This window comes from Gallus gallus, chromosome 7, assembly GCF_016699485.2.
Source record: "Gallus gallus isolate bGalGal1 chromosome 7, bGalGal1.mat.broiler.GRCg7b, whole genome shotgun sequence".
In the NCBI taxonomy this organism is placed as follows: Eukaryota; Metazoa; Chordata; class Aves; order Galliformes; family Phasianidae; genus Gallus; species Gallus gallus.
The window spans coordinates 31,390,372-31,413,841 of NC_052538.1; the positions used below are offsets into that span (position 1 = coordinate 31,390,372).

General features: G+C 38.6%; 1 long non-coding RNA gene across 1 annotated transcript; it reads right to left on the reverse strand.

Moving 5' to 3' along the window:
* Positions 1-9,482: 9,482 nt before the first annotated feature.
* LOC121113392 lies at positions 9,483-21,806 on the reverse strand. Its single transcript, XR_005861504.1, has 3 exons — positions 21,519-21,806; positions 21,082-21,236; positions 9,483-9,574 (listed from the first exon to the last, which is right to left on the reverse strand). It is a non-coding gene; the product is annotated as an uncharacterized LOC121113392 (long non-coding RNA).
* Positions 21,807-23,470: the final 1,664 nt, after the last annotated feature.

Consider the following 23,470-nt stretch of genomic DNA (forward strand, 5'->3'; position numbering starts at 1 on the left):
CTGTAGGGTCTTCCTTCTCTCAGGCAGATCAATGCTTCCTCCTCCCAGCTTGGTGTCATCTGCAAACTTACTGAGGGTGCACTCAATCCCTGATCCAGATCATCAATAATGATATTAAGGAGGACTGTCTCCAATAACGACCTCTAGGGAGCAGCACTCATGATCAGTCACCAGCTGGATTTAACTCCATTCACCACCACATGCTCTGGACCCAGCCATCAAGCCATTTTTTTTTTTTTTTAACATATCAAATAGTATACTATAGTATGATTTATACACAGGCTGCAGCTTCTCTAGGAGAATGCTGTGGGAGACGGTGTCAAAGGCTTTGCTGAAATCTAGGTAGACTACATTAATAACATCTCCCTCATCCACCAGGCAAGTCACCTGGTCATAGAAGGACATGAGATTGGTCAGGTAGGACCTGTCTTTCATGAACCCATGGTGGCTGGGCCTGATCCCCTGGTTGTCTCACACATACTGTGTGATTGCACTCATGACGATCTGCTCCATAACCTTCCCTGACACTGAGGACAGTAAGAATGAAATCTTTTCTGAGTGCGAAAGCATTGCACATTTTCATTTCACTTGTTCAGATAAACATAAATGAGTGAATCAGATGGGAATCTTTATTCTTTCTTTTAAAGTATCTACTGATGGAGTACTTATCAAAAGGCTGAGTCGTGCAAATGTGTTTCTGTCCAAAGGTCTGGCTTTTCCAGCACAACTCAGAGTACCTAGAGAGGTATGGATAACCTGCACCCTCTTCAGTTATTTGTCTGTATTGTAATGCTCTGAAGTGTTGCAATACTCTCAATTATTGTAAAAGCAATGGTGGAAAGAAACAAGCATATATGGGGAAATGGAATAATATTTTGATTGAACTGAACTGAAGCCACTACTTCTGTTACAGGAAGAAAATTTCTTTACAGAAGCCATAACCAATTACAGTAAAATATACTGCAGTCCATCTTTGACATCAGAAAGGTCTATGATTAATTTTTATTTTCAGCATAAAGAATATCTGCTAGGGAGATACTTAAGTCTATCTTTCTCCATATACAAGTGAGAAGAGGGAGGCACCAAAGGAGAAGGATGGAGAAGAGAGTAATGGTACCAGGATAGAGGAGAACCAGGGCATTTGGACAGAAGTCTTCAAATATTTAATAAGAAAAGTAAACTAACACAAACAGATCAGTGATATGTATCCGGAACTATTAATGCAACATGAAACCATGCAGGACATACAAGGAGAAGATTTAGCATTACTCATTTGAGTGGAAAATGTGTCAGGAAGCGTACTGTCCTTTTTCCCTAGAGAATACGTAGCAGTCAGAGTTGTTACTTAATTTTGGAGGATTCCCATATACATTTCTAACTACCTTTCTTCTAGATGAGTGGATGAAATGAGGTCAGAAGTTTAATAAGTATATGAGGAAAATATAATTAACAAAGAAGAGGAACAGATATTAAGAGAGAAGACATGAATATTGCAAAAATATATAGACATATGTATTTAGAATCTTCTTTGTGCAAACACATTTGAAAAGAAGTCATTTGAAAAGAACTCGGAGAACTTTCATAAAGAGCTTATTTGGAGAAAAGATGTATTTTCAGTTTGGTCAAAGCTTGAACTCAATTTCTGTTCTTGTATGGATCTACATGTTTTTCTTCCACATTTAAATAAAAAAAAACTTCCTCAGTATCTATTTTCTTAATGTTAATTGTTGTCAAAGACCTTGATCTGTTTTGACAGTCATGGTACATTTATATGCAGCCTCTCAGGGGAAAGGAGCTAAAGCAGAAGGAAGGATTTGTCTAGAGCAGACTGCTAGGACACAAGATTTGGCTGTGCAAACAGGCTCTGACTCTCAAGTAGATATGCCCACATGCTAGAGCAGGGTTGCAAATATTTTTAGCCCTGGATTGCCACCAACTTGTAAACTTTCAGTGTGGGTCTGTGCTCTTCGATTCTTTTTCTTGCTGCAAACTTCCTCACCTTTGGAGAAAAAATGTCTAGAGATTATGTTAGGAGAGTAAACACACTTAGCCCTAGGTCTAGGTCAAACACTGACTTGAAGAAACAATAATTGTGTCAGTAAATTGTTTCTGGCACAATATCTGTCACCTCTTTCAAAAGGGTTGAAGGCAAACATGCCCATTCCTCAGCTTAAACAAACCTGGCCTCCTTGCTGTTGTGCTGGCAAGAGGTGGATATGTTTGTTTTCTTTTTTTTTTTTTCCCAATCAAGTTTTAAAAGATCCTTGTCACCAGGTCTCCACAACAGCCATTTTAAGCACTGAGTCTTTTGGTTGTTTTTATTTTTTTCTTACCAGCTCCTGATTTGCTCTTTATTTTCAAAGGGGAAATTTGATGGTTTCATTCTGCAGGAGATGGGACAGCCTCTTTACTCATGTTCTTGTCCCCCTCTTTCTGGGGGATCAATGCCTGGGAAAGACATAAACCCTGGGGAATCATTAGTGACCGGCAGTCACATTATTCCATGCAAATATTTGTGGAAGCATTAACAACAGTGTAACTTATTGTATAAGACAATTATATTATTGAAATACGTACCTATCCCTGTGGTCATCTGCAGAGCTTCTCTCTTATGCATAGTTCAGGATTCACTGAATGCAGTGAATTGTTCTGTTGGTGCTTGTACTAGTTTAGAGCTTAAATTCAACGTTATTATTAATTGATTACCAGTTTGTTTTTTTCCCTCATTTTATCCATTTCTAAAGACTTTCTGTAATAATCTTGTTATTTTCCATCTTAAATGTAGACCAAGATGGGTTACAAACAGCCTTGAAGTTATTCATTGTTCTCCAAGCAAAGTATGAAATCCTGCAGTTTTGCCTACACCACCTCATAAGTAAACCTTGGGAATCATTAATGACTAAAAATCACATACTTGGTAGAAAGAATTTATGTAAACCTTAGTAAAAAACCTTATATGTACTTTTTGTATTATGTAAGAGAATAACGACATCAAATTACCCAGAGTTAAGTGCAATGCAAATGCATCAGCTGAGAATCTGCACAAAAATATGAAGACATAAAATTTTATAGCCAACATATTTTTCATATTTTAAAATGTCATGTAGATACAAAAAAACTTACTTTATCCATGTCCTCTTAGCCAAGAAGACCAGAGATCTAAAGTTTTATCTTACAAATTTATAAAACAAACTGCTGTTGATAACATGCTGATGCAAAAATAATGTAAAGTCCTTCACAAAATGAAATCAGTCAATGAGTAAGGGAAATGATACAATATTATATTAATGATTAAATCAATTTAGGCAGAGGTTACGCTGAATTTAAGGAAGACATTATATATGCAAGGTTGTATATATATATATGTATATATATATATATATATAGGCAAGGCTGTGTTTTGCCTTCCTTTAGAGAGGATTAAAGTATATTTGACTCCTACGACAAAATGTGTGATGCACTGTCACTTCAGTTAGAAATGAAAGCTGTTCCTATTGAATGCAAACCTTGATACTGTGACCCATGTATTTTTGAATTTGAATTTGAAAAGGATATGTCACTAATCACTTCAGAAAATGAATTATCAGGTGTAACTATACCTCCCCCCATTCAATGTCTTAAAAGACATGAGTCTGACATTGTAAACAAGCTCTTCTCATCTGCTAATCCTTTACCCCTTCTCTGTACCTATTCCAGTCTAGATTCATCTTATCTGAAGATAGACAACAGGTAATGCAGGCAGCAATCCACTTCAGAGACGTATTCAGTAGCCTAAATATTTTATCATCTTCACTGGCAAAAAGGCTGCAGTTGCTGTTTTTCTAATGCCCTACAGAGTGGTTTACAGGCAGAATCCTACTGAATACTATATGTTGTATTTTCACATGTCAAGCTGATGACTTCATCAACATTTTCTCTACCTGAACTAATAATTCTCTACATTGTACCACATCAGATGCTTTACTGAAAGCCAAACAACAAGATTTCCAGTTACTTTTTTTTTTCTTTTCTTTCTTTCTTTCTTTTTTTTTAAATATATGTCATATGTAAAAATATCACCATCATTTAGTTTTAATAAGTTTGTGGAGAATTTTACTTTCTTTTCCTCACATGCAGGTTTCCTTTCCATTCTAAGTACAGACTGAGGTGAACACACCAGATACACAAGCAGTGGTTTCACATCTTGCATCAAAAACCATTCTCGCTCAAGTCCTTCTATGAGTTGAAGAGCTTGTATCAAAATCTCTACACATTGTATGTGGGAAGTATGCCAATAGATCAGATTATTTACAGTTCTTATGATCCCATTTTAAATTATTACTCAATTACATTGTCAGCATCACTTGGAGAAGGAAAAATATAAAATAAAATGGACTCATTTTTGGACCATGCATATGCAATTTGCTGAACTCATTTCAGACGTTACACTGAAGACAAGCTTAGAAGGCTTCAAAGTAATGATTCGTCACTGGTGTGGATGAAGTGAATGCTGACTGTAACATCGAACAGGGACAGAATGAAAGGGCTACAAGTCATTGTGCTCTAGGCCTTATGCTGCAGTTAACTGCAGTGCTTAGGAGGAAGATACTGTTCTGATCTGTTCTTTCCAGCATCAACAAATTTATCATACTTCTGAAGCAGAAGTGAGCAATGCCTAAAGGAGCACAGGATGCTGCAGTAGATAGATCGTAGGACAGGAAACAAACCCAGAAATTTAGAAATCCTCACTTCAAACCTCTTAATCTTTTCTATCATTAATTTTGCCTGTTCTATTTGTGAACTCCATTAAAGTGCATTAAAAACTATAATACTGAAGGCAGACAAGAAATCTAATTATCTTTTGTTGCAAAGCACCATATGTTTCTTTTAACTTCAAATAATAGAGTGAAGAACATTAGTATTTTAAATGAATCTTTGATAAAGTTGAACAAGAGAGAGGAAAAAAAGAAAGTAACAGCATACAGAAGGGTAAATCAAAACAGGTGACATAGTAAGTCATGGTTATGTCAGACATCATTTTGCTTCCAGCTGTGGCCTAATTGTTGGATATTTTCCTTTTTTTTTTTTTTTTTCTATTGTTACTGTATTTTTGTGTGCTCATCTAGCTGAGAAAGCACCAGATGTCTCCATTGACTTTTTGAATGTCTAAGCAAACTGGAACATAATAATAATTTTAAAGCTCTTTGTATACTGCATACATAAGGAGTGGCTCTGTTCTTTGGAATTTGTTATTTATTCCAAAATTCTATCCTTCAAAACAAACAAACAAAGATTTCTGATTCAAAGACTCCTCATCCTGCAATGTATCTATGCTAGATAAGGAAAGTGAGGGTGTGTGGTTGCAGAAATTGAGTCATCATCCATCAGCCCACTTCAACCCTTGGGCTTGACACTGACAACACATGAGGGATATCTCCAGCCCAAACTTCATAAAGGAGTGCATTGCTCCCAGGACCCTGAACAGATACACTGAGCTCATCCTGCTTCACCCCTTCCTGGAGAATGGAGATGGACCATTTGTCAAACACGGTATCTATTTATCAAGGGGGATCCCTAAGGAGGCGAGTACTTGAAATAGTAGCCCTTCTGATGACAAAAAAAATTGGGAAATTAGTTCCTTAGAAATGTTTCTATTGCCCACCTGTGAAATTGTCCTTTTCCTCTTCCAGTACGATTTCATGAAATTATTGCATGCTGTTTCAGGTGATCTGTACAAGCTTTCAACTGAGCTGGTGTACTTGAAAGAAAAGCAAATAGATGTTTAGATATTTTGATGCCAGTTTTCTCTACCACTTTATATGCTTCCCGACCTCTTACTTGCATTAAGCTTCCTTCACAGCCTACACTTACTTGGGTTGAGATTACATACTTATTTAGCAAGGTGGAGATCTGGTAGAAATTTCTGTGGGATCATTGAATATTTTTACTCCTCGGCTTCTTTCCCAACACAGAGTGTATGTAGATTGTGGCATCTGGAAGTTTTATGTTTTAAATGCATTTTGCACTTTTATGTTCTTGATGTGACATGGCATTCTCAAATCGAATTACGTCTTTTTGTTAAAGTACAACAAATATAGCTGAGGCTTAAGGAAAAAAAAGAAAGCTTTTTGTACACGTGCACACATTTGCTCTGGTTTTCTTTTAAAGGATTACTTACATTCTTTCCAAAAGTGGTTAGCAATACTTTTTTCTTTTTTTTCCTCAGATACGAAATTAATTATAACAGCAACTTCAGCTTTCCTTAAACATATTAGGACATTAATATTTGATACTGGGTTAAGATCTGAAAAGAGAAATAAAAACTGTTAAAACTTTAACACATTGCTTCAATTTCCTCAGAAAGTCTGTGAAAGCAATTCCATCTATTCTATTCATTATATGAAGCAAAAGAGGATTATTTTAAATTTGTTCAGAGGCCTTAACTATGAATTATCCTGGTGGAATTGGCATGTAATGAAGATTTTAGACAAAATTCTGCTCTCAGATAAAGCCACATTAACTTCTTTGACTTCAGGACAGGTTCAAATGAAAGCAGATCTTGAACACAGTTTTGTAGGAAATGTCTCCTTCCTTGCTCAGGGAACTGTCCATGTAGGTCAGTCCTGGGGGACCCAGGGTCCATCACTCATCTGCAATACAGAGCAAAGGAATTCAGAAACTAGGTAAAGAAGTTGAATATGGGATAGCTAAAGTATTTTACTCAAAGTTATAATCCAAAAATTGCAGTTTTTTTTTTTTTTTTTAAATATCTCCTAAGAATTTCAGTTTTGTTTTGTCCACAGAAGGGAGAAGTAACTGGCTGATATAATTTCCAGATTGAAAAGAAACATCTTCCTAGCTAAGCATTTCATTTGAATCCTGACATTTCCTTCAAGATCCTCTGAGTTTCCATCTCTCCACTTCAAACATATTATTCCAGATAATAGCTATGGTATTTGCCATTTTTATCTCCTCCTCTCAGTGGTTTTATAAAAGTGCTTTTTGCATATACTGGTCTAAAGTGCTTCTTGCAGGGCTTTTGAGTGCACAAAGGAGCACTCCAGGCGATGTTGGCCTGAAGTAGGTGCTTAAGCCACTTTTGACCTGTTATTTTTTCCACTGTTATGAACTGCACTTTTGTGTTGTCTCTTTAAAATTAGCTCATCGATACTAGTCTTAATTGCATATCTGAGTTCTTCAAATCCATCCCTAAAACAAACTTCAAACGCAAAACAAATACGATCCAGACTGCAAGAACAGTGAAATAAAAGCTAATTTCATAAGATCTATTTAAAAAAAAAAAAAAAAAAAAGGAAACATGTTTTAAGGCAGGTATTAATGTATAACTGATGTGTTAGGTCAGTTTAAAGCGTTTCCTACATTGTCAATTAACCTTTGCAATGTCTGCCAACTCTTAATATTATTTTTAAATTATCTTTTTTCTTTTTTTCCCTCAGGTGATACAATCAAATTTAAAAAGAAATTATTCTATCTGGGATTCAAACCGCTGTTATCTCCGTTAGAAGAAAGTGTTATGCAAAAATATATCCCTGATACCAAGAAATAGTGTTTCCACTCCACAGCCCTTTTGCAATGATTCCTTTGTAGCCGATACTGCTTTTTGGGGGCAGCACTTTCAGTTTTCCTGGTTTAATGAATCTTACATTCTGAACAGTGGACTGAAGGTAGAGAGAGGGATTATGGCATCCTCACCAAAAACATCTCTGATGGAGGCATAAATTTCATCTCACTTTTGGCTGAGGAGGTCTTTCAGCCCCATGACGAGGCTGATAGTCTAACCTCAGCCTACTCATAAAAAATGCAGAACGACTCTTCCGAAAACGTCGTTCCACTTTTAACACACGATCCTGTTTTTAAGTGAGCATTCATCAGTCCTTCCAAGAAAGCACATAGATAACCCTCTTCATTAGATGATTTCAATTGAGACTCGAGTGGATGATGGCAAGGCTCCAAAGTCCCAAGTGAGAGACCTGTGCTGTAGCAGGACTGGCATGTAAGGCACTTTCCTTTTTTTCTCCCATTTGCATTTTTTTGGAGATGTCTGCTCTTAGAACAGTTTCGGATCTTTGTCTGCTTTATAGATGAAGTAGGATGCTCGTAAATGAAATCTATGATTTTTTTTCATTTTATTTAATATATTCTTTATTTTATGTTATTCTTACTGGGTTTGGCCTTAAGCATCTTTTGCACTAGTAGCTTCCCATCCTGTCCTTAGGCAACAACTTTCCTGTTTTCACTGCAGAGCAATTCTCCACACAGACAAGAAAGAAGAGGGAAATGGGCAGTTTCCCCTGTGCCATCATAAATATTTCCTGCCAGGACTCCCATGATGAGATGGAGTGGGTGATATCTTTTTGCAGCTGCATCACAGAATGGCAAAAAAGAATCCTACAGTATTACTATATACAGAGTCTATAAAGCCCTACTGAGATCACTCTCCCCACATGCTCACAGTACAGAATGGATATGACAAAGCTTGGATATCATCCAAAATCTGTTCTCTGTCTCCAGTTTTCTATTTTCAGCAGGCAAGCTTTTTAAATATATACTAGAATAATGTGAGCTCAGGAGATCTTTATTTAAACAAATAGAATTAGGTTGTACAGCTATGTTGTTAACGACAGTTCCTGAAGCACATTTAACAGCAATTTGACATTATTATTACAGCTAAGTAGTTTTCATAAGTCCTCAGATAAATATTTCTCCACTAACTCATCAACACAAAGAGTTGACCTCAGCTTTCTTTCAGAGTCCATCAGTAAAGCTCTTTGGGAAGCAGAAGGGCCATTTAAAACAAAAACAAATTCAAGATCTTCCACCTCCTCCTGCTCTATATTAGCTAAACACACTGAGCCTGCAGGGCTGCCCATCCTCTGATGGCTCGTAATAGCTATTTTCATTCTATTCTAAGGGTAAAGTTGTTCATAAAGGTGGGCTGCCTGCTGGGCTCCTGATGGATTTAAGATCTTGATATTCAGATTAAGGTGCAAGTAGCTAAAGAGGAAGGAAAATGCATACTAATCTTGCCATCTTACCGTTGTGTTCAACAGAAGCCTAACCATATCAGGCTGTTTTGTTTTTTTCCCCCCAGATTAGCATTATTTATGTTTAGCCTTCATTAGCCAGGTTTAGATTAAGCAATCAGTTACAGCAAACCTTACACAAAAAGGGAAGTGCTCTATTTTTAATAGGACACCGTAAAAATCTGCTAAGCTTCTCTACAGAGGAGCATAAAGACTGTATATTTATAGAGTATTAGAAACGTATTAGAAAGACAAAAAATGCTATGCTTTTTGGTATCAAATTCAGCATATATAAGTATGATAAAGCTGTTAGCAGGAAGTGAAGATATTCTGCCAACAAGGGAAAAAACACAGTGTGTTTTCAGCATGATGGAAATATTAAAGGATTTTGTATCCAAGGTATTTTCTTCAGAACATGCACACTGCAAAGCACACTACCCTGATGTGCCTCCGGAGTACCTTTTGCATCCAAAGTGGATTTAGGACTCTTGTGCTCCTCTCCTCGTGGTCACCCAGAAGAGCTGGACTTATTTTCCATCCCATTCTCTACACTGCAAAGAAGAAAGGGAGAGAAGACACTAGGAATACTGATATACAATTACCACAAAGGCAGCCACACAAGACCTCTATGATTTTTTGAGAACAGTGTACATGATGTATCTGATAGTGATCTCTCTGGACTCAGGCAGCCCTCTGGGCCACAGGCAGACCTGCTGTCCCAAGGTGGCTGGTGGGGTCTCAAAAGGGTTCCTGCATTACCTGAGATTTCTCTAATACCCAGAAAAGTCCTTCTGCCATATGTCCTTCCAGCCATAGCTTTTAGTTCTTGTCAATCTGTGGAGTTGCTCTGTTACCCTGAATATCCTTGTCCATGGCTTCTGCTTGCCCTCTGTGCTTTTAAGCCGGAACAAATGTAAATCTACATTCTCCAAAACGTCAAGGCCCATTTCCTTCAATCTTCCTTTTATGAGCATTAACTCCTAAACAGTATGGGATAGACACAGTTTCCTTACTGGCACACAGCTCACTTCTCCAGTTCACAGCTGTCTTTCAATTTTGGATACAATTCACAGCATGAGCTGCTCTTCCCTTAACTTGGTCAGATTTTTGCATCATGTCCTCATACATCAGGGACGAAAAATATGTCTTCAGATACCTCTGAATGCAGTGCCTGGCTGCTGGGGGTCTGGGCACCTTGTCAAAGTCTACCACAGCCATTTCTCTGCCTCATCAGTACATAGCACTGCATCAGCAAGTAGAGATGTTGCAATATCAGGATGAGCAAATCTAGCACCAAAGCAGAGCAATGGCATGGGAATCTCTGATTGCTCTCTTCGATCTGAAAGAGCATCCACTGCAACTTTGTGCATGTGTTGAAATGAAAAAGTGCCATTATGTTTCTCTTCTTTGGAAAGAGCTCTGAAAGCCCTTTAATGCAAAAAAGCTCTGAAAGCTCTTTAATATACAAAGAGATGTAAATGATTTCTTGCTACCTTCAGATGTCAGTGTCAGATTAGGATGTAATGACAGAGGACATAAGGTATTGCTGGACAGTAAAATGCCTCTGGCCACAAGCAAGCCTGTCCTTGTTAATTTTATCTCAGCCCCATCTCCCTGATTTGTCACTGGCTTTGAATGTTTCAATCCCTTCTCTCCATAAAAATGTCGAGCTGTCTCTTAAATTCATTTATGCTGTTGCCTCTTATGACCTTACTTGATAACTTACTCTTTGTGTTTTCCATCCTAAGTAAAAAGCCCTGCATGAGTGAGTTCCCTCATTGATCTTAATTTCCCGATTTTGAGGTTGTGTGGCTGTCCTGGGTAATTCCTCCCCAGCGTGAGTGTTATGGTTATTTATTTTGACTCACTAGCTAAAAATATTGCCTGCTTGTTCATTTACTAAAAGATCTGTTGGCAGCCTCTTTTGCATTTTTATGCTAGATGCGTTTTGGAAAAAGTTTTAAGATATCTTACTATTACACTATACATATATACCCTACATACATAACAGATATCCTTCACCTGGGCTGGGCATGGGCCCAATACTCACAGCCCTGAGCTAAGAAGCCAGCTCTGGCAATGGCTTCTCCTCAGCACCCCAGTCTTTTCCTACTTCATGTTTGAAATCATCCTCCTCCATGACTTCAGACAACGGAATAGAGCACAGCTTCTACAAAACGATTCCATCAGGCTGTCATAATAATTTTCATAATGCTACTGTTTCAGAATGTTATTAAGAATACTGTGCTCACCTCTAGTCTCCATACCTCACCTTTGATTATTAGTTAAACTATTATATATGCATTTTCTATTTCGAGACTTTGTGCTCTGATTCACTCAAAAGACATCATTAAGGCTTCCCCTGTTTCATTTCTGTGCAGATTTCATTGTCCGTCATGGGCAATATATCTTCCCTTAATTTTCAGAGTCCAGCCAGGTAGGTCGCTATCAGATTCTTCTATAATCTTTTTATATATTTAGAGACTATAATGAGATCATCAGCCAGTCTGCTTCTTCTTTCAGACTAAATATGCTACACTTTCTGAGACTTTTTCTCATGCAACCACTCTATGGCATAAATTTAACCCCATAGCTTTCATGCACTGTTCTGAAACCTGTCTGAAGTGTCAAAGCTGAAGGTGGTATTTCAATCTTCATGTTTTTCGGTTAGTAGATGATTTAAAGATGTGGTGTATCAGTAACTAAGATACCATTCTTACACCTTCCTGAGCAGAGAAGCCTGCTTCCATGGTACCATGGAGTGTTACAAAAGATGTCATTTGAGAGGCCTTGGATGGGTGGATGCGAATTCCTCGTGTTAGCTGTTTGTGCTGGTTATACTAGGGTCTGAATGGTGTTCTCACTATTACCTTGGAATCCCAACATCAGCAAACACACCAGATAGAAGAAAGGATAGGTATTCAAGGCATTCTTTCTCCCCTACTGTGCAGCCCGCAGAGCCTTGGTGGGAAATGGAGTAAATCCTCTGCAAAACTTACCAAGTTCTGTCCTAGAACCTGTAGGGTATTCTCTTAGAAAGCTATTTTTGTATTATAGACTTATTAGTGAGAGGAAACCATGGGACACTAAACCAGGACTGAGCTACAGCAGCAAATAATAATAACTGGTTCTCCTAGTCTAATCAGAGGGCTAGTAGTGAAATGACTACATCCTTCCTCTCGGTGTTTAGCAATATTAATTTCTATATCCCTGAGTTATGTACAACGCATAAATAGAGAACCCAGAGGAAACACTGCGTTATTTTTCAGCACTGTCCACAGCCTCATGGGGCTGACATACTTTATACTAAGGAAAGATAATCATTTATTCTACATACAAACAAGGAAAATATAGACTCACAGTCACTTACCACAGTTGTATAAATAAGAAGAGCCAGCGCTCAGTAGCGAGGCCAGGCAGCAGCACTGTGGACAAGGTCACACAAGTGCAAGTAAGATAGTGGGTAATGCCTGTATTGCTTTCATTTGCTGTAAGGCTAGCACAGCAGATAGGCACCGCATAGCACTTCAGAATGTTTGTTCCTAGCTATAATTTCGTGTATGAGCTGCAGCTGCTCTGCTTGGCTGCTGTATGTCCTTCTTTCGTGTTTGTACAAAAAGGAGAAAAAGTTCTGAGCAGGAAAAGAACAGCTAATACATAAAGCAACACGGGGGAATGTTTGAATGCTGGTACAGTGGAACTAGTCAAAGGTGATAGTTATCAGGAAAAAACAATGCCACCTTTGGCTTGATTTGCTGATTGTACTAGCAGAGCTTCACTGTCTTGCATCCACCACATCATGCCTAAGATCTACTCCTAGAACTGCATCCAAGTGCTATTCATTAACAGTTTTACCACGCATATTTATTTTGCACTGCAAATGATAATGTGTGAACAACAAAAAGGGTAATGTCGTTATGGAAATGCAAGTAACACTTCTGTAGTTAGGAGCAAGTTTATGTTTTCATTTAAAGCCACACAGCATTTTCTGCCCCACAGCATAAAATAGAAGACAAAACTTTGTATCAGATAGTTTAAATGTGGATAAAATATATATCTATAGTAATTAATAGAGCACCATGTACTTGTCATCTTACTCTGTAAGTTTAATATACATGTCTCACATGATAGAATATTTTCTAGCTATTGCTAGGGCAGAGATAGTCTCACAACCTTATCCACATCTGATATAGGATTCACAGCCATGACAGTGCAAATTAAGTAGCCCACCCCAAATATGGCAGCTCTGGTCACATCTCCCGAAGTGATGTGTGTTTTGACATTACCACTTCACACCCTTTACTTGATCACAACTTTGGTACAAACCCTGCTGCCAGGATTTGTATGAATGTGCATGGAAAGCCCTCGGGGCTCCATTGCAGCTGCCTTTTGCAGCATTTGCAGTAGCATAGGTTTATCTGTGAGCTCCATTCATTTGCTCATAACTGCATGAAGCACAGTGTGATTATTGAAGGAAATAAAAGGAAAAGAAGATATAAAATGGCTCTGAGAGTAATGTGAGAATACGAAGAGACTGGAAAATGTGAATATTTCCTCTTAAGATGGATCTGAAATCCATTCTGAAGAAAACAATGGCAACACAAAATTACAATGCAGTTTTACATATTGAAGTGAAAGAGCAGGCTCCATGTGTATTTGTTATAGTTTAGAAGAATGTATGTGCCCTGTGCATGCACAGAGTCCCTCATTAACACAGCAGGAGCTGTCCTGCCTTGTGGCAGAGCTGGTTGCAGTCACCAAGTCTTGAGCCCTGATTTCACACACAGACAAGGAGGCCACGTCAGTACCAACCACATCTAGCTGGTACAAAATGAATTGCCATAAGTGTAGAATAATTTATCAAAGCTGAGCCTATTTTGGTAGGAAATACTAGCTGAGCAAATCTTGTCAGGAAATACTTTCCAACTGCAAATTCTGTTCAGGTTGAAAAATGTCCACACTGAAGTTATCAACAAAATAATACCCAGGACAGTTAACGGGGTTGTATGAAGAAAGGTCACTTTCCTGATGAGTATACCCTTTATTTCTTCAGGTAGGTATGAATCAAACAAACAAGACTAAAAGCTTTCTCAACAGTGGTCCATGACTACATTTTTTCATCCAGTTCTCCATTCTGGGAGATGGAGCACTGACAATGCAAGGACGTGAGAGTTTGTCCCATGACTACAAAAACAGACCTCAACTTTCTCAAGGAGAAGATCATCTAAATCTCATTATTTTGCAGGAAAAATGAGGGAAAAAGTATTTTTATCCAGGAAGGAAACAATTGATTTTTTGTGCTGTCTTTTTATGAGAGCCATACAACTTCGCAATGCCATCTTTTGGTTGAAATGGCTTAGCCCTAGTTCAGAAGCACAGGAAGAATAAAGGGAAATCAAATGTAAGGAAATGGTTGGATGTTCCTGAGCTTTCAGAAGTTTTTTAAGGTAGATGTGAAAAGGCAAAGAAGTTCTCAGGAGCCACAGAATATGTAGTCTTGTGCCACCTGCATTTGCAGGCTTTCTCTAATCTAAGGCTTGTTTACAGGAACCAGGGATTCTGAATCTAGGGTCTGCCTAGATTTTTTGATGTTTTGAAGGTTTGTTGCTGCCAGGTGAGGATGAGGAGCCAACTCTTGCCCTCTGTTTCATGAAGGCTGTGAGGCTGATGGAGTTATTGTGGGTCTACTCAAGGATTTTATTTTTCTCAGGTTTCATTTCAGTTTTCATCTTCTAATGTTTACACTTCACTAAGGGATAACAAAGTGTCAAAACAAAACTCATCTCCAGCCATTGGAAAACACCTAAGTGGGTTTAGAAAATGTTGCAAGGGGACTCTTCAATAATGTGAGAGCTTTCCTCTCTGAAGAGTCTTATATTAATATCTGTGAAGACGAACTTTTTCCCAATTTCAACATGTCAGTATTTCTCATAACTGTTTAAATTCTTCCCTAGTTCAGAGTATTGCACAGCTCAAACTTGCAGAAACCCTCTCACTTTGTTTAGGATTTTTCAAACCCTCCTCAAGGAAAGGCACCATTTTCTATTCCAGATTCTGGAGTATTTTCTGCAGGGGAAGAAAACTGTAATAGTTTAATATTCACTGGACTTTTTCCTCAAAACCCCAAACACAACAGTTTCCTCTCAGGTTCTCCAAATCCCTAGACTTAAATACAGTGGATCCTGAAGAGAGACAGACATTATCTCATCTCACAGTGATGATAGGCATCAGCAAACAAACAAACAAACAAACAACAAAAAAAAACCCACAACAATACCTATTCTGGAATTATGCTCTTAAATCCAGGAACCTCTCTGGGGAAGCTGAACACATGTCGTCTGAGCTTTACCAACAGAATCAGCCACTTGGACATAGTCCTGCTCCAGACAGCTATTCTGGAATCATTAAGGTTGGTAAAGAACTCTAGGACCACCAAGTCCATCTGCCCACCTACCACCAATATTGCCCACGTCTTTCAGTGCCACATCTCCATGGTTCTTGATCCCCTCCAGGGATGGTGACACCTCCACCTCTCTGGGCAGCCTGTGCCAATGCATTACCACTCTTTCTGAGAAGAAATTTTTCCCAATATCCAGCCTGGTTTTGAGCCAGGTGACCTCCAAAGATTCTTGCTAACCTCCAACATTCTATGATTCTGTGAGCCACTTGTATTCCTAAGGAGACCAGTAGGTAATTGAAACCTTGCATTATTACCACCTCTCTATGTATGGATTAATGCATTTTCTGCAGCCTGCTAGTAAGGCGCCGAGCACTCCCCCACTCAAGTAATAGACTGTAATCTCCCTGACATTCAGGAGGAAACAACAGAATACAATTAAGAACAGAATACGTAATATTTGCTGGAATGAAACAGATTTCCAATCAATTAAACAGACTCTTCTTCCAATAGCAGCAGACAAATAATAAATTTACAAAACTAATCGGTTCTACACAAGCTGAGCTAATGAGTGTCATTTGGGTCACATCCTCAAATTGCAAATAAATGTTATCATTTATCAACCTAACACATTACTCAATAAATCTTCTGCACCGCTGTTCATACTTATCGGTGGTGTCATTTAATATTCCTTTCTGATTTAGAAAACTATTTCCTCTGGTGCCTGACCCCTTGTAATGGAAAACTACTGAAAACAGACAGTAGCTAAGTAGCTAATTCACAAATTTTATAATTTAGAGCTAAGCAGAGCTGGGGACAGTACTGAAATGCTCTAATATGCATTTTTCAGCGAGTCTCTTCCAAGGTTGGAAATACTGCAGGCTTTTGAGATAAAAGTTTCATTTAAGGACATTCAGACTGTATAAAATGCAGTAAGATCTTTTATAGTATGTAAAATCATGGAAATGATTGCGCTCTGTCCAGACAAGGAGATCTATTTTCTCATTTGTGCAAACAGAGAACTGTGGACACTCCCAGTTGCAGACACAAAACCCTCTCCACCTCACCATATGATGTGCTGCATGGTGATTCAGGTGATTTCGGAATCTCGCAATCCCTGCCAGGAAAGGAATGAGGAAGGGGGAGCTGCCAAATGCACCTATCACAGCCCCCCTCCATCTCCATACAGCCAGATGGGAAGCAGCTCTAACTGCCCCATGGGCAATTCCTGGTGGGTCCTTTCTTCTATCCCAATCTCATTCCCCACAAACTACATCCTCTTAGTGCTCCCTGCAGACCTTTCTGCCTAGCAGAGCCAGAGACCTTTCTCTGACACTTATCTATTCCAGAATTGAATTACACAGATTCATCTTTTTCATCACAGACAAATAAGAGCATAGGTATAGAGCCACTGGGACACATCTAAGAGGGACATCTTATGATTGACCTCTGAAAGTGTGTTTGTTTCTGTGCCTCAAGAGTGTGCTTACGGTGAGTGCCAGACAATAAAGAAGTTATGAACTGCAGTGTCCTCTTTGTGCACTTGCTTTACAACACACTCCATAGCTGTATACTATACATAGGCACAAGACCACACTTCTCCATAAGGGTCCTTACTCACAGTGCACCAAGCATCAGGTCTATTCAGCAAGCACAGCTGAGCTGAGTGCACCAGTGCTTGGCTGTCATTTGTTCATATGTGCATCTAACTCACTTCTTGCTTTTAATTCCATTTCTCTAGCTGTTTCTTCTCACTACTATTTTTCATACCTCCTGCCCCATCTCTGCTTTGATGGTGCCCTTTCATTGATCCAGGTCTTCTCTTTACCAGCATCATCACTCCTATTCTTTCTTCTTTATGATTCCTAATATTGTCATCAGTTTTCTTATAACTACTGTCACCCCAGATCCCTTCCATTTCCTATGACCTCACTTGGCCTCTCTCCTTCATTTCCTTCCTTTCATTCATCTCAGTCCTTACCCTTCATCATCTGAGCAAGACCCTCTTGCTCACCCTCTATCTGCTGCTGGCACCAGCAATGTTGATCTCTGCTGAGCAGGAGTGAGCCAAAGATTGCAAAGATTTTCCCCTTTGGGAAATTTTTCTTACAAAGTTAGCAGAAATAACCTCTTTGATGCAGGACAGCTCTGCTGCCAAAATTTCTCTTAGCTATAGCCAGAGATGAAATGCAAAACAATGTGGCTTAAACTGTGCAGTCTGACGCAAATGTAAGCGTAGAGAAAGTTATAAGCAACTGAAAATTAGGAGTTGCTTATGGGAACAGTTGGGCAAACTCAACTTAAACATATCATATTTCTCATTATAGATATGGTTCCCATAGCACTTATAAAGAAGTCTAGCTATAAGGAAACACTCCAGCATATGCTGTTTTACAGTCCTCGTGAGCTGGCCTTAACACGTTAAGTTTTATCTTATCTGATTTCACCAAGGCTGTCTGTAAATAGGTAAGGCTGCCATTTCAGATTTCCATATCAATAAAACTCAGATAAACATGCCAACACTTCAATTGCTCATTTGAACAGTAATTTTGATTGTATTTCCTGCCATGAGAGTCCTGAACGCTTAATGGTGGTGGGATATCCAAACTGGTACCTGCTGTGCAGATCTGAGAGGGAACTTTACACTTGACTGTTACTCTTATGGTACATTTTAATGTTTGTTTATATAATTTAATAAACAGAGAAGTACTACAGATGGAATCTAGCAATGTGTAAATATCTCAGAAATAATACACACAACATTTATGGCACAGGATAGTCATAACACATCAACCACTATTAAAAACACATTTGCTTGAATTTTTGGGTAGCACTTCACACTGCTAAATGTCTTAAATATGTTTAGCCAGCCATTTCTAATGTAACATGCAACATTAAAGTTAAAGTAAATGCATTTGCAGTGCCTGTTGACCACTTGAACCAGTTTAATAAACCATTCATGATAAGATACATTCACGGGAGTGTTGCTTAAGTACTGAAATAATCAGCATTATTAGAACACTCAGCACTCCAACTAAAATAAATATTTTTACTTTGAATATTAATATGCTGAAACTCAGCTGAGTTATAAAGTCTCTGCACTTTTGGTAAATATTTTCCTTTGTGTGCCTGGTGTGCACGTATTGTGTTTACTTGCAAATACTTGGGCTGAATGTTTTCTGCTTGTATTTACATTTCCATAGCACCTCACCTGCAATGATAATGAACATTTGTTAAGCCTCTTGAAGTGCTTTGTCTTTGCTTCAAACCATTTCTTTCCACTTGCACATAAATAGACCCTGTTTCCATAACTAGCACCATCTTAGCACTTAGAACAAACTCATGATTTATACCTTGGGCACTTATTTGCTTAATCATCTCATCTACTATGAGCAACATTTTAGTAGTACCACCGGTGGTGAACACACAGGCTATTCCATGACAGTATCCATTTTCAAATACACAGGAGCCACAGCTACAAGCAGTCACAATACACCCTTCTAGTTTTTGTTATTTCACCCTACTTTTATATTTACATAGCAGTAGCAAGGATATGTCCACAGGGATGTGAACTTTATACAAATCCCCAGCCTGTTTATTCTGTGAAAATATATACTACACCTTTATTCCTTTACTAAACCATTCTTCATTTAATTACCTCTTTGTGCCACATATTCATTACACCCATGCACAGCCAATTTCCTCTCTTTGTGCTTTCCTCTCATTCTTCTCCCGTTCAATAGTGAACAGAGCCCCAGACACTCCCTGCATATATCACTCCTCTTCCTACCACTGCTCCTGCAAACCCTGGTTTGCGAGCCAAGGAAGAGACAGTTTCAGGAAAAAAAATGCCAGCAATTTAACAAGACTTTGAGCCCTAGTCATCTGGATTTACTCTGTAGGTCTTTAAACTGGTATTGATCATGAGGACCAACTCTGAAATAGTAGGGTTCTTTGCAAATAAATAGGAACAGTAGAGAGATTTTTCACCTGTGCTTCCAAGTATCAAATGCTCCATTATGAAAGCCACTCTGGTTATAATTCCTCTTCTATCCTAAATTCTTCCTGCAGCTTGCTATTTTCAGTAAAACCTAATAAATAGTTTCTGTGGGGTTTTGCTTTCAATGATACAGACTAATGGCTGTAACTACTGTCAGGTTCCTGCTGGCCATGGTTATCACTTTTCGAAGAGCTGGTCAATGACTGAGGCTCAAATCACAAAGGTATGGATGGGAGGAGTAGGCTGGCCAGGGGAGCGGCCTGGTGGCTCACAAAGTGCCAAAAAAGGATCGGAAAGTGATATCAGCAGTGGCAACCTTCTTTGTATTTCAAAAACTTAGGGCATCAGAAGCTTTGAAAAATGAATTTTGGAAAGCCAGGCAAATTAACACAAGGAGGCGATGCAAGATACCAATAGTTGGTGTCAGTTAGTCTTGCAAAGACTTTGAATTTCTTCCCCCCGTGTTTCAAAATACTCATGCTGAGATCTGCCATTTTTTAATTTTGCTTTCCTTGAGAACTGTGCACTTGGTTTAAAAAAATCTGTCTGTAGAACTGAGCATGTATCACAGAATGATTCATTTTAAGCTTTGATTGCATGTATTTGCATGTCAAGAATGAATCAACATAATACTGTTCTGAGACATGACCAAAGTCTATTCTTCTCTCACTGGTTTTATGGCTGTACAAGTTTGACTTGTATGAAGGTACTTTAGATCTATTTGATTGTATCCAAAAGCAAGATGTGCCCTGTGTAGTGTAGTGTTTTTCAACTGGGTTTTCAAGATTAAATATTCTGTAAAGATAAGATTCTGAAAAACACATCCTAATCAGTGCACCATTGGCATGGATTTTATTGCACACATTAGTTGGCATTAGCAATCTGCTTTACTCTAAGCTCTACAGCATTTTGGACATCTTTTGAAGCTATTTCAATATAGTTTTGGTAGAGCACTCAGGATGTTAAGCACATGTTCACCATTAACAGTAATGGGAGTCATGTACGTACTACTAATTATTACCAAGGTTTAATATTCTAAAACAAATTCAAGAGCATTGTGGAAAATATTGTGCTTAATGATTTTCTTTCATTCATGCTTCTGTTTTGGTCTCCAGACAGACTGAATATTCTGACTGTGTCAGTCTTTGCTTCTAAATTAGATACAAACCTACTCAGATAATTAATCACTCCGAATGCTTATTGTACATCTTTCTTACTACTATGCAAGCAGATTTCACACAGCTTGTAGTTCATTATCAGATTGCATAAAAACAGCTGATTACTTTCCTTCTCATATAATTACATCAACAGCAAAGCCAGCTTCCATTCTCAATGTATCTTTAACCAGGTGAAGCATTTCAGGAGAGACTCATCAGGAAAAAAATATATATATATTTCCCTTTATCCAGCTTCCTGTTACCAAGATCAAGGCCCATATGTTCAGAAATACCCAGAATTCCTGTCCCCATAGAGAGCAGAAATAAAACATTCATAATGCTTCTGGAATGACTTCTGCGTCTTCCCTCTCTCCTTCCCACACACACAACACAAAAAAAATGATAATAATATTTATACTACTACTACTACTAAGTATATATATAGATATATTTGTAATATATTAAAAAATCTTAACCTTGTCCAGATACTGCTTTACTCTGTACCTGAATCCTGAAGAAAACATGTTCAGAGTTTTTCTTCAGCAATGTCCTGCTCAGAGTCCTCTGCATTCATCTTGGCCAGACCCCATGTGCTCTGAGCAAGCCATGGACAGTTCTTTCTTCTAAAAGAGAGGTGGATACCTTGTGGATTCATGTACCTGTTAATTTGAAAATGAGAAAGCCAGTTAGGCTTTAAATGATAAATAGAGCCTAAGTAGCTTCAAAAACATAAATTCACACTGCCAATATATGTAGATAAAATAAACTAGAAATGATGCGTAGTGGCTGTTATTTTATCTTTACAGGATGTATGTGAGTTGCTCTGAAAGTAATGCCTTCTGTTTGTTTCCATGAAAATTTCAACAGGTACAAAAAGCACAATAACACTACTTGGTAGAGCGAATTCTCAGATACAAAACACTATTTTTCAATATACTCACCACCATTAGTGTGCATTCTCACCACAAGAGCCTTCATGCCATGCTTATAAAATTTTGCATGGCCATCCGGAGTATGGCTTGTGTTTCATGTCACTGTCACCACTGATGAAATGCATCACACTGCCTCACTGGGCTCACATTTAATGGTTGGTTTCCATAAATGTTCAGAAAGCATCAGTGTATGTCAAGAGTTGCCATTTTTTCTTCTTGGAGGAACTGAATCCCACACCTTTTCTCCATATGCGCTTCCATGTTAGAGGCCATTCTGTCAGACTGCCCCACTGCTGCCGTCTGTCACACAGCAACAAAATGTCATGGAATATTAGTGATAAGGTTCAAACACTACTGCCATCCTACCAATATCCTCCTTTAACATCATAGTATCAACATCATAAAATAGGAGGCATTACTTTTGGAGCGTCTCCAATATAATGTTTCAGTTTTGCTATATTGCCTGTAGGTGCACGTACAAGAATTTAGCTTCTTTTTTGAGCTCCCATATTAGATATTGTGCTTTGTATTAAATTTGAATTGTACTAATCGTTATTGCCCCTTTTTGTCTGATAAATTCCAGGAAAGATAAGAAGAGTTGCTTCAATTCTATAAGGAAATTAAGAGCTTTACTGGCAAAAGATTAACACTGTATTGACCCATTTTAGTGTTCTTTTCAAGACCAACATTAAAGGAGAATTCATCACCTAAGATCATCTTAAATATCAAGCATTAGCCCATTTCTGATGTAGGAAAATATTTCTCCTCTTATTAAAAGTAATAGTAAACATGAAACAGAGAAAAGTTTGATCAAGATGCTCTAATTGGCTTGATTCGTTTAAAATAAACATAGAACTGCTGCCTCCCAGAACAGTGGGTAAAATCACTCTTGTTCTCCATATGATACTTTTGCTGACATGCACATACAGCTGGGCAGATAGATTTTATTCACTCAATATTTCGATAGGAAGGACTGCCAATCAAGCATTCATTTGTAGGAGTTGTATAATTTATGTTAGTAACAGTTGCTTAAGAGCTGTGGTTTCTTGTAAGAAGATTCTTCAGTTCAGTTCTGCCACACAGTGTAATTACAAATTCTTGTTTCTTACCATACTGCTTTTGTTTGAAAAACAGAATGTCTGAGCAGTTAATATGCTTATTTGCATATGGTTATGCTACAGCACACACCAGCAACTTTGTTCCCGTACGTAATTTTATCAGCTCAGATTTTTCCTGCGGCTTTCTTCGTCTCCTTCTGCCTTCACCAGCACTAAACTTCTCTACAGAAGTTGCTATGTATTTTCCTTAGCCCAAGAAATACTTAAAAGTTTAATCAAACTGAATTGAGCAGTGGGCCCAGGTGAACCTAATAAGGTTCAACAAATCCAAATGCAAAGTCTTGCACCTGGGTCGAGGCAACCCCCATTACCAAGAAAAGCTGGGGGATGAAAGGATTGAGCACAACCCTGATGAAAAAGACCTAGGGGGATAATGGTGGATAGGAAGCTGGACATGAGCCAGCAATGTGCCCTCGCAGCCCAGAAAGCCAAACATATCCTGGGCTGCATCCAAAGCAGCATGGCCAGCAGGGCGAGGGAGGTGATCCTGCCCCCCCTGCTCTGTGCTGATGAGGCCTCACCTGGAGTAGTGTGTCCAGATGTGGAGTCTTCAGTACAGGAAATACAAGGATCGGTTGGAGTGCATCCAGAGGAGGACCACAAAAATGGTGCAAGGGATGGAACACTTCTCCTTTGAGGACAGGTTGAGATCTGGGGCTGTGCAGCCTGGGGAAGAGAAATATGAGGTGACCTGATAGTGGCCTGAAAGGGGAGCTATGGAAAAGAAGGGGACAGAGACTTTAGCACAGGCTGTGGTGATAGAACAAGGGGAAATGACTTCCAGCTTAAATAGGGTAGATTTAGGTTGTCTATAAGGAAAAAAATGTTATACAGTGAGGGTGG